Here is a 10,381-nt window from a genome sequence, read left to right on the forward strand (position 1 = left end):
GACATAAATGAAAAGATATAGTGTGCTCATGGATTGGAAGACTCAATATTGCTAAAATGACCATACTTACTAAGGCAATCTATAGATTCAATGCAATCCTTATTTTAAAAAAAGTGTCATTTTTCATGGAACTAGAATAAACCTACAGCTAACATCAGCCTCTAAAATTTGTATGGAAACACAATAGACCCCACATAGCCAAAATAATTTTGAGAAAGAAGAATAAATCTGGAAGTAACATGCTTCCTGATTTCAAACTATATTTCAAAGCTACAGCAATCAAAACAGTATGGTACTGACACAAAAACAGACACATAGATCAATGTAAAAGAACAGAGAGCCCAGAAATGAACCCACATGTATATGGCCAATTGATCTATGACAGATGAGGTAGGAATATACAATGGAGAAAGACTGCCTCTTCAAAAAGTGGTGTTTGGAAAATTGGACAGCTACATGCAAAAGATTCAAACTGGACATCTTTCTCACACCATATATAAAGGTAAACTAAATGAATTAAAGACGTACATGTAGGACCTGAAACCATAAAATGGTTTTATGAAAACCTGAAAAACATAAAACCATAAAGTGCCTAGAAGAAAACATAGGCAGTATGCACTTTGACTTCAATCTTAGTAATATATTTTTTGATTTCTCTCCTCAGGCAAGGGGCAAAAGCAAAAATGAACAAAGAGGACTACAACAAACTAAAACTCTTTTGCAAAATGAAGGAAACTATCAACAAAATGAAATGGTAGCCTACTGAATGGGAAAAGATATTTGCAAATGATATATTTAATAAGGGATTAGTGCCTAAAATATACAAAGAACTCATAAAACACAGTATCAACATAACAAACAACCCAATTAAAAAGTTGGAAGAGGACTTGAATAGTCCTTTTCCCAAATAGGACATACAGATGACTAAAAGACATAAAATATGCAATATCACCAATCATCATGGAAATGCAAATCAAAACTGCAAAGCAGTATCACCTCACATCTGTCAGAATCATCATCATCATCATCAATTATCATCAAAGAGACAATAGATAATAAGTTTAGGTGAAGGTGTGGAGAAAAGGGTACTCTCATGCATTCTTGGTGGGAATGTAAAGTGGTATAATCACTAGGAGAACAGTGTGGAGGTTTGTCAATAATTAAAAATAGATCTATCATACAATCCAGCAATTCTACTTCTGGGTATTTACCCAAAGAAAACAAAATCCACTTACTCAAAAAGATACTGTACACATACTCCAGTGTCAGTGCAGCATTATTTACAGTAGCCAAGATATGGAAGCAAACTAAGAGCCCATCAATAGACAAAATTGAATATTACCTAGCCATAAAAAGAACAAAATCTTGCCATCTGCCACAACACTGATGGGCCTCAGTTCAGTTCAGTCGCTCAGTCATGTCCGACTCTTTGTGAACCCATGAATAACAACACGCCAGGCCTCCCTGTCCATCACAAACTCCCGGAGTTTACTCAAACTCATGCCCATTGAGTCAGTGATGTCATCCAGCTATCTCATCCTCTGTCGTCCCCTTCTCTTCCTGTCCCCAATCCCTCCCAGCATCAGGGTCTTTTCCAATGAGTCAACTCTTCGCATGAGGTGGCCAAAGTATTGGAGCTTCAGCTTCAGCATCAGTCCTTCCAATGAAAACCCACGACTGATTTCCTTTAGGATGGACTGGTTGGATCTCCTAGCAGTCCAAGGGACTCTCAAGAGTCTTCTCCAACACCACAGTTCAAAAGCATCAATTTTTCAGCGTTCAGCTTCCTTCACAGTCCAACTCTCCCATCCAAACATGACCACTGGAAAAACCATAGCCTTGACCAGACGAACCTTTGTTAGCAAAGTAATGTCTCTGCTTTTTAATATGCCGTCTAGGTTGGTCATAACTTTCCTTCCAAGGAGTAAGGGTCTTTTAATTTCATGGCTGCAATCACCATCTGCAGTGATTTTGGAGCCCCCCAAAATAAAGTCTGACACTGTTTCCACTGATTCCCCATCTATTTCCCATGAGGTGATGGGACCAGATGCCATGATCTTAGTTTTCTGAATGTTGAGCTTTAAGCCAACTTTTTCACTCTCCTCTTTCACTTTCATCAAGAGGCTTTTTAGTTCCTCTTCACTTTCTGCCATAAGAGTGGTGTCATCTGCATATCTGAGGTTATTGATATTTCTCCTGGCAATCTTGATTCCAGTTTCTGCTTTTTCCAGCCCAGCGTTTCTCATGATGTACTCTGCATATAAGTTAAATAAGCAAGGTGAAAATATACAGCCTTGACATACTCCTTTTCCTATTTGGAGCCAGTCAGTTGTTCCATGTCCAGTTCTAACTGTTGCTTCCTGACCTGCATACAGGTTTCTCAAGAGGCAGGTCAGGTGGTCTGGCATTCCCATCTCCTTCAGAATTTTCCACAGTTTATTGTGATCTACACAGTCAAAGGCTTTGGCATAGTCAATAAAGCAGAGATAGATGTTTTTCTGGAACTCTCTTGCTTTTTCGATGATCCAGCAGATATTGGCAATTTGATCTCTGGTTCCTCTGCCTTTTCTAAAACCAGCTGGAAGTTCTCTCTTCACATATTGCTGAAGCCTGGTTTGGAGAATTTTGAGCATTACTAGTGTGTGAGATGAGTGCAATTGTGCAGTAGTTTGAGCATTCTTTGGGATTGCCTTTCTTAGGGATTGGAATGAAAACTGACCTTTTCCAGTCCTGTGGCCACTGCTGAGTTTTCCAAATGTGCTGGCATATTGAGTGCAGCACTTTCACAGCATCATCTTTCAGGTTTTGAAATAGCTCAACTGGAATTCCATCACCTCCACTAACTTTGTTCGTAGTTATGCTTTCTAAGGCCCACTTGACTTCACATTCCAGGATGTCTGGCTCTAGGTGAGTGATCACACCGTTATGATTATCTGGGTCATGAAGATCTTTTTGTACAGTTCTTCTGTGTATTCTTGCCACCTCTTCTTAATATCTTCTGCTTTTGTTAGGTCCATACCATTTCTGTCCTTTATTGTGCCATCTTTGCATGAAATGTTCCCTTGGTATCTCTAATTTACTTGAAGAGGTCTCTAGTCTTTCCCATTCTGTTGTTTTCCTCTATTTCTTTGCATTGATCGCTGAGGGCCTAGAGGGTATTTTACTAAGTGAAATAAGTCATAAAGAAAGACAAATACCTCATTATTTCACTTATATGAGAAATTTTAAAAAATGAACAAACAGAACAAAAACAGAGATACGGAAAGTACACTGGTGGCTGCCAGAGGGGAGGAAAGTGGAGGAATGAGTGAAATAGGTGAGAGATACTAAGTACAAACTTCCACTTATAAAATAAATGTCATGGGGATATAATCTACAGTGTAGGCTACATAGTAAACAATAGTGTAATAACTTTGCATGCTGACAGAATATGACTAGACCTATCATGGTCTAGTATTTTTGCATTTTGCAAAATGTATAAAATTTTGCAATGTATAAAAAAATCAAAACATTATGTCGTACACCTGAAACTAATGCTATATCATGTCAATTAGATATCAGTTCAAAAAAATAGAAATAAATAAAACAAGCCAACTAGCAAGACAGAGTCTTACATAATGCCGTATATTCACCGAATCGACATCTCATCACCTTCGCCATCTTCCGTTGGTTCAAAGCAAGTCAACTGTTCTGCCCACATTCATGGGGGAGGAGATTACACAGAAGTGTGAATACAAGGTGATAGGACTCTTAAGGGGCTACCTCAAAACCTGTTCACCCCAGAGAGACATGGCGGTTCCAAGTAGGTGGTAGAGGCTCACTTAATTCACAATTTGGACAAATGCTGCTTGGCCAGGTATCAAAAATAATATTTAGCCAAAGCTGAGGCCAAACCCTAAATCCTCATATATTGAAATTCTTGTATACAAGAGTAAATTTGAAATTATATCAAAGAATATATTGTATTGTTAAAGTGTTAGTAATCAATTTTTAAAATTTTATCATTATAATCTGGGAACAACATTTCTAAGCACTATCACACTGCCTACCATATTGTTGTAACTCTCCTTCATAACATTTTTTGGCCACAGTGTTACATTTATTTGTATGACTAGTTGATTAATGTTTGAGTATTATGCTGAATTCTAATCTCCAGAAGAATAGGGGCCAGTGTCCAGTTTTGCTTATAGCAGTACTTTTGGTGTAACAGGGTTTGCTTCCATATCTCCCTTACTCCTACTACCCATCCTCACCCCTCATGGCAAGGGAGATTGTTAGCATCATAAAAGTGCATTAAAATTATTCCATCTGAGGTGATCATTAAATAGCAAGAGAGGCGTTTATGAACAAGGAAGTTCACTTTAAGCTTTTAATAATTGTAAAAATTTGGAAGCAATCTAAATGCCCAACAATAGGGGAATTATTATAACATGGTTCATTTAATCTATGCAGAAAGAATGGATACTATTCTTTCCTTTATTAGGTGGTTACCCTTTCCAGATATACAGAATATGAACGAGATTGCTGCCCAAGCAGCACCATCTGCACTTCCTAATAACAGTGTAGTGAAATGTTCATGTACTTTGGAGTTGAACATACCTAAATTTAAACTCCAATTTTATCAATCTTGGATGGCAAAATGGAGGTCTACGTATCCTGAATGAGGTTTATCTAAAGCAGTGGTTTTCAAACTGTGGTTCTTGAAGGAGCAACAGTAGCGTGACCTGGGAACATGATAGAAATGCAAGTTTTCTACTCTCAATACAGACCTACTGAATCAGAACCTATAGAGGTGGGGCCCAGCACACGTTTTAACAAGCCTTCCAGGTAATTCTGATTCATCTCAAGTGTGAAACCCAAAATTCAAGTCACATTTGTTTTACCAGTCCTTTCTTGGTTATATTGGTCTTCAACCACAAGGTGGCAACCTCTGTCTAAAATCCAATGGGTTGACCAATGGTTGTAACCCATTTGACATCTGATGGTTGACATCTGATCTAGCCACCTTACTGTCCAAAATGTAGTAAGTATTAATAGTAATGTGATACAGGGATATAAGAGAGAAGTGGGAGATCAGAGAAAAAGCAAAGAGATGGAATGAAGAATAGGGCTGGAGGGGGCTTTATCTTTGCTGTTAATATTGCAAGTTAACTAGAATGAGGAAGTGGTGGTGATGCAGTCAGGGTTGCTGGTATCGGGTTATTTTCCATCTAACAATTCAGCTCATTCTGGGTCCAAAACTATGTGCATGAATGTTGGAGAGTTTGTGGACAGCCAATTTCATCCACACTTTTCATCCTTTAATACACAGACACTACTCAAAGGCAAGCACATCCCCACACCATCACCTACACTCTTCCTACATTTATACTCTAATCATGAATTCCTTATCCACTTCTCATTACTGATTTCCTGCTTTTAAAATTTTTTCTATAGTTCTCCCTGGAATTCCATTGCACAGAATAGCAAGCTCAGACTGTGAAAATGTTCTTTGTTGCCCTTATTTATTTATCTCTCTTTAACTGTGACTTAGTACTCCCCTGAAGATTGTACTTTCCATGTATCCCTCTCTGGTAAAATCTGTTAATTTTATGATTCCCCAGAAATTATATGATTTGATAAAGAGGATAGAGAATGGTAAATTCCAGCAACAGAAGTCTCAAAGGAGGATAAAATTTCTCATTTCTGGCAATGGGATCCATGCAGGCATGTCACCCAGCGCCTTAGATTCTCAGTTCTGTTGACTGCCTCAATTCCATTTCTCTTGAGCCACTGTCACCCATGACCACACAGTGTATTTTTCAACACCTATACAAAATCCACATTGGAAATCCTTTTTCACTCAGTTATCTTTTTCTTCTTTCCTGCTTTCTACAGGATAGATGGAATTTTCATTTCCCAGTTTAGAAGTTATACATCCTACTTTTGTTCTTATTGTGGTTTCCCTTAACACCTGGGTTTATTTACTCCTATTAATTTATCAATATATTTTCCTCTTAACAATACAAGTATTTGAAAATGTTCTTATGTCTTTTGGTTCTATCACACCTACTCCATCATTCTGATGATGTTTAAAACTTTAGTTCTGGGTTACTGGGGGTTACTTTTACTTTCTGCTCAATATTTTTAATTTTTCAAATCATCAATAAACTATATCATGATATTTAATCATCCCTACTTCCCATATTTCTTGAAGCATCTCTTTTTTTTTCTTATTTGAAAACTTCCTCCAAAATTGTCTTCAACAAGGATCTTTGTGTGGCAAGACTTCTGAGACATTGTATGCCCCCAAATATATTTATTATTTGACTATATCTAAATGAATAATGACTGGATATAAAATTATAGGTTAAAACATGATAGATCCAGTCTCTTAAAAGTATTACTTGATTGTAATATTTAACTTTGCTAATAAGAAGTCTGTTATAAATTTACTTATTTCCTTTGTAGAGAATTTTATTTTTTATATTCTTTGTTAGTCTTTGATATTCTTAAGTTCAATTTTTACGTGTATGTGTACATACATATACATATACAGGTTTTACTTTATCTCAGTTTGTGTCAGCCACAATGTGTTTGAGGAGTGGGAGAAAGAGAACCAGATACTATAGAACCTGTTGATCAGTCCCATTTGCTGCTATGATCAAGGCTTCATCTTGATACTCTTTGAAATAAGCAGCACTGTTGAGAATCCAGTGTTCCCAGGTAGTAATCCACAAGCCTTGGGGATTTGAAAGGGATGGAAGAGTGATACCAATACCCACACCTATTTTCAAGTACTCACTCAACCAAGCAGGGCTTTTTTTTTTTTTTTTTTTTTTTTTTGCTGCCTGATATACTCTGCTATGTCCACAAATACTGTTAGCTGTGGTTTGGGATGTTTCTGTTGATTCCTATTATGAAGGTAGATAATGTAGGTACCTTGACAATTAGAGGAAATAGAAGAGCAAAACATCAAAAGCTTTCATTAAACATCCTCTCACTATTGTCTCCAACTGTCCTCTATTCTAGATTGCAAAAACCACAGCCATGCAGACTGAAGTCACCATAACAAATGGCTTTTATTTTTAGCTGGGTCCGGCACCACTCAGCTATCTGTTTGTCAGCTTCCTCTCCCATTTTTTCAGTGCCTGTTCAAATCTGCACCACATTCATCAAGCCCTTTCAATCCCTCTTATTTTCAGCAGTGGACTGAGAAACCACACCTTACACAATACCAGAAGTACTCTCTCACATGGGAATGGCAGTCCCGGAGCACAATATAGAACACAGTGAAAATTATACTTACAGTTGCGCTAGACAGGCCCTGGAAGGACTTTGAATCCTATGTCAAAGGAAAAGGAAGACAGTGAAATGACAAGAATGGAAAATCATAGGCCACTCTCTGTATGCTGTGAATATATCATTCAGGAGTGAAGCAGAAATCAAGACATTCTCAGACAAAGGAAAACTAACAGAATTTTTTCATCTGTAGGCCTAGGCTGTGCCTAAAGGAAGTTCTTGATGCATAAAAGAAATATTTTATTTTTTTTTCTCCTAAAAGAAATATTTTAAAAAGGAATCTTAGCACATCAGAAAGGAAGAAAGAACAATGGAAGAACAAAATTATAGGTAAATGTAATAAGCTTTCATTCTCTTCTTGACTTTTCTGAATCATGTTTGATAGTTGAAATAAAAATTATAATATTGTCTGATATGAGTCTCAGGGTATATAGAGGAAATAGTTGATAAAATTATTTTATGAATGGGAGAAGTTTATTAAATTTAAAGAGAAATGCTTCCCAGGTGGTGTTAGTGGTAAAGAATCCACCTGCCAATGCAGGAGACATGGGTTCGACCCCTGGGTTGGGACGATCCCTTGGAATAGGAAATGGCAATCCATTCCAGTATTCTTGCCTGGAAAATTCCATGGACAGAGGAGCCTGGCGGGCTACAGTCCATGAGGCTGCAAAGAATTGGACATGACTGAGCACTGAGCACACACACACACACCTCACTGGAACTAATAAAATGTCTACACAACCTATAGACTTTGATAAGTTATATAATATGTAATATGTATAGTATTATACATACATACATAATATTATACATAATACATACATTATACATAATATATATACATACATACATTATACATAATATACATTATATATACATACATACATATTATGTATGTATATGCATACATAATATCTACAGCAACCGCTTAAAAAATCTATATGAAGAAATGCACTAAAAAAGACACTAGCTAATTCAAAATGAAATTCTAAAAAATCTTGAAGTAACCCATAGGAAAGCATGAAAAAGAAAACAGAGAGTGGAGAGAATAAAAAGAACATAAACCACTCCCACCAAGCACACAGAATGAAGGACTTAAGCCCTAACATATCAATAGTTAAATTAATTGTAAATTATCTAGGGACTTTGATCAGACAAGATGGCAGAGACTCATTTCTCCCTGCCTCTCTCTGTAAGAACAACTATAATATGACACAAGAAGCAAACATAGGGGGACTCTGAATGATAGAGGAAAGTAGACTGGCTAAAGACCCCAGTACTGGAGGAAAGATATGGCAGATGGGCATCTTACAACTCTTCACTCAGCAATAGAAGGCAACCAAGCCTGGCATCTCCTGACCCGAACATATTGGATGAAGGTGGCTCAGGTAGGTTCAAGTTTCTTCCAGATTAAATGGGTATTTTATGCTGACAACTCCAGTCAGGCCCAGTGGCAATGGTAAGGGTTATCAAGTGGGAAGTTCAAAAATAAAAGGTGGCCAGGGAAAATAATCTTTATTTCTGTGGGCCAGAGAGTTTCTTCTCTAACCTTAGAGATGCCCAGTGGCACCAGCAGAGGCGATCCCACCACAATAAGTGACCCAGTTTGGAAAGCATTCTCTCTTTTTTTTTTTTTTTTCATTTTTAAATCATTTTACTGTTTATATCATAGTCACATTTGAATTGGCAGAACTGTTCCCATGACAGACAAGACAGAGACCTGTTATTCAAGGAAAAAATAAGTGAAGGCTTTCCTAAAGCTTAAGGAGAGACGTCCCATAGTAACTAACACAAGAATGGCTGTAGCAATCTCAGACAATGGTGCCAAGGTGTGTGAGCAGGTAGGAACAAAGGGTGCTCCAGAGTAGCTGGCCTACAAACGTGTGTTGGCCTGAGATCACTGCTGCTTCCTAAAGGGATTTTCTTATTATGTTCAGTAAGCAGATGACTTGTAACAAATGTATAATTGAAGTAGGGTGACACTTCTGCAGCATAAATTCTACAGGTTTGGGGACAGGTCCTACAAATTTCATTGGTGATTAATTGTTGCTTAATTATGATTCTGAAAAGGTAGATCCCATAAACAGACATCCAGGGAAATTTTTACAACTGGTGAAATTCTTAAGCCAAAAAATAAATAGCCACACATAACAAACCTACACACCATGAATTAAAATGCTGACATGTTAGGCCTTCTGAAAGAACGAGAGCAGGAAAGCTTATTCAAACAGAAGATCTTCATCCTTCTCTTCAGCCAGGAGATTAGCAGGCTCCATCACCTCTCTAGCTGCCCTCCGTTGCTCCAAGTCCTTATCAGACTTTTCCTTGAGAATCTTTTTCTTCTCCTGTATTTTCTTTAACCTGTAGAACTCCTCTTGCTCTCTCTCATCCAGCTCTGTAATGATATAAGCAAGGGTACGTTCAATCTGGGGAATGACGACATGTTCAATAGCATTTACATGCCTGTCGGTTATCTTAATAGCTTCATCCAAAGTAACAAAGGAAGTCTGCAGTGAAGCCAGTTCCACCAGGCATAATTCCTCTTCAGTTTATCCAACTGTTCCCCACCTCTGGCTAAACCAGTCAGTTCATAATTGTCAGTTCCTTCATGATAATGTTCAAATACTGGCAATGTAACACATGCTACATTATTTTTCTTTGCTCCAATCTTCACTTGGGCCTTATTTACATTTTGGCTAACTGTGGTGCTTAAGTCCCCTGCTGTGAGCTTGGCCTCAGCAAGTGAAAAAGCAGCTTCTCTCATCACTTCACCCATCAACATTTTAGTCTCTATTATCTTCTTAAGGATCTGTCGAAATTGAAGAGTTACGGCATCAGATTTTTTCTTCAGGAGGTTTGGACCTGTCTGTGCTCCTTTTAACAGAGCCTTTGGTTAACTCAGCCACTGAGTCTTTCTCTACCTGGAAAGCATTCTTTGTATTTTGTAGTTGAAGACTCCCTTTGCTCACCTAGGAACACTGACAGATCTGACAGCACTGGGAGTGGGGAAACCCACTACCACAAGAAGCAAAATTCAGGAAATAGAAGTAGTGTGTTCCTTATATAAAATATCCTGAAAAAGACAAATTATTAGAGAAGA

At 37.7% G+C, this 10,381-nt stretch overlaps 1 pseudogene; it reads right to left on the bottom strand.

The window, feature by feature from the left end:
• Positions 1-9,400: 9,400 nt before the first annotated feature.
• On the bottom strand, positions 9,401-10,078 carry LOC122690787 (annotated as a pseudogene).
• Positions 10,079-10,381: the final 303 nt, after the last annotated feature.

This window comes from Cervus elaphus, chromosome X (genome assembly GCF_910594005.1).
Source record: "Cervus elaphus chromosome X, mCerEla1.1, whole genome shotgun sequence".
Taxonomy (NCBI): Eukaryota; Metazoa; Chordata; class Mammalia; order Artiodactyla; family Cervidae; genus Cervus; species Cervus elaphus.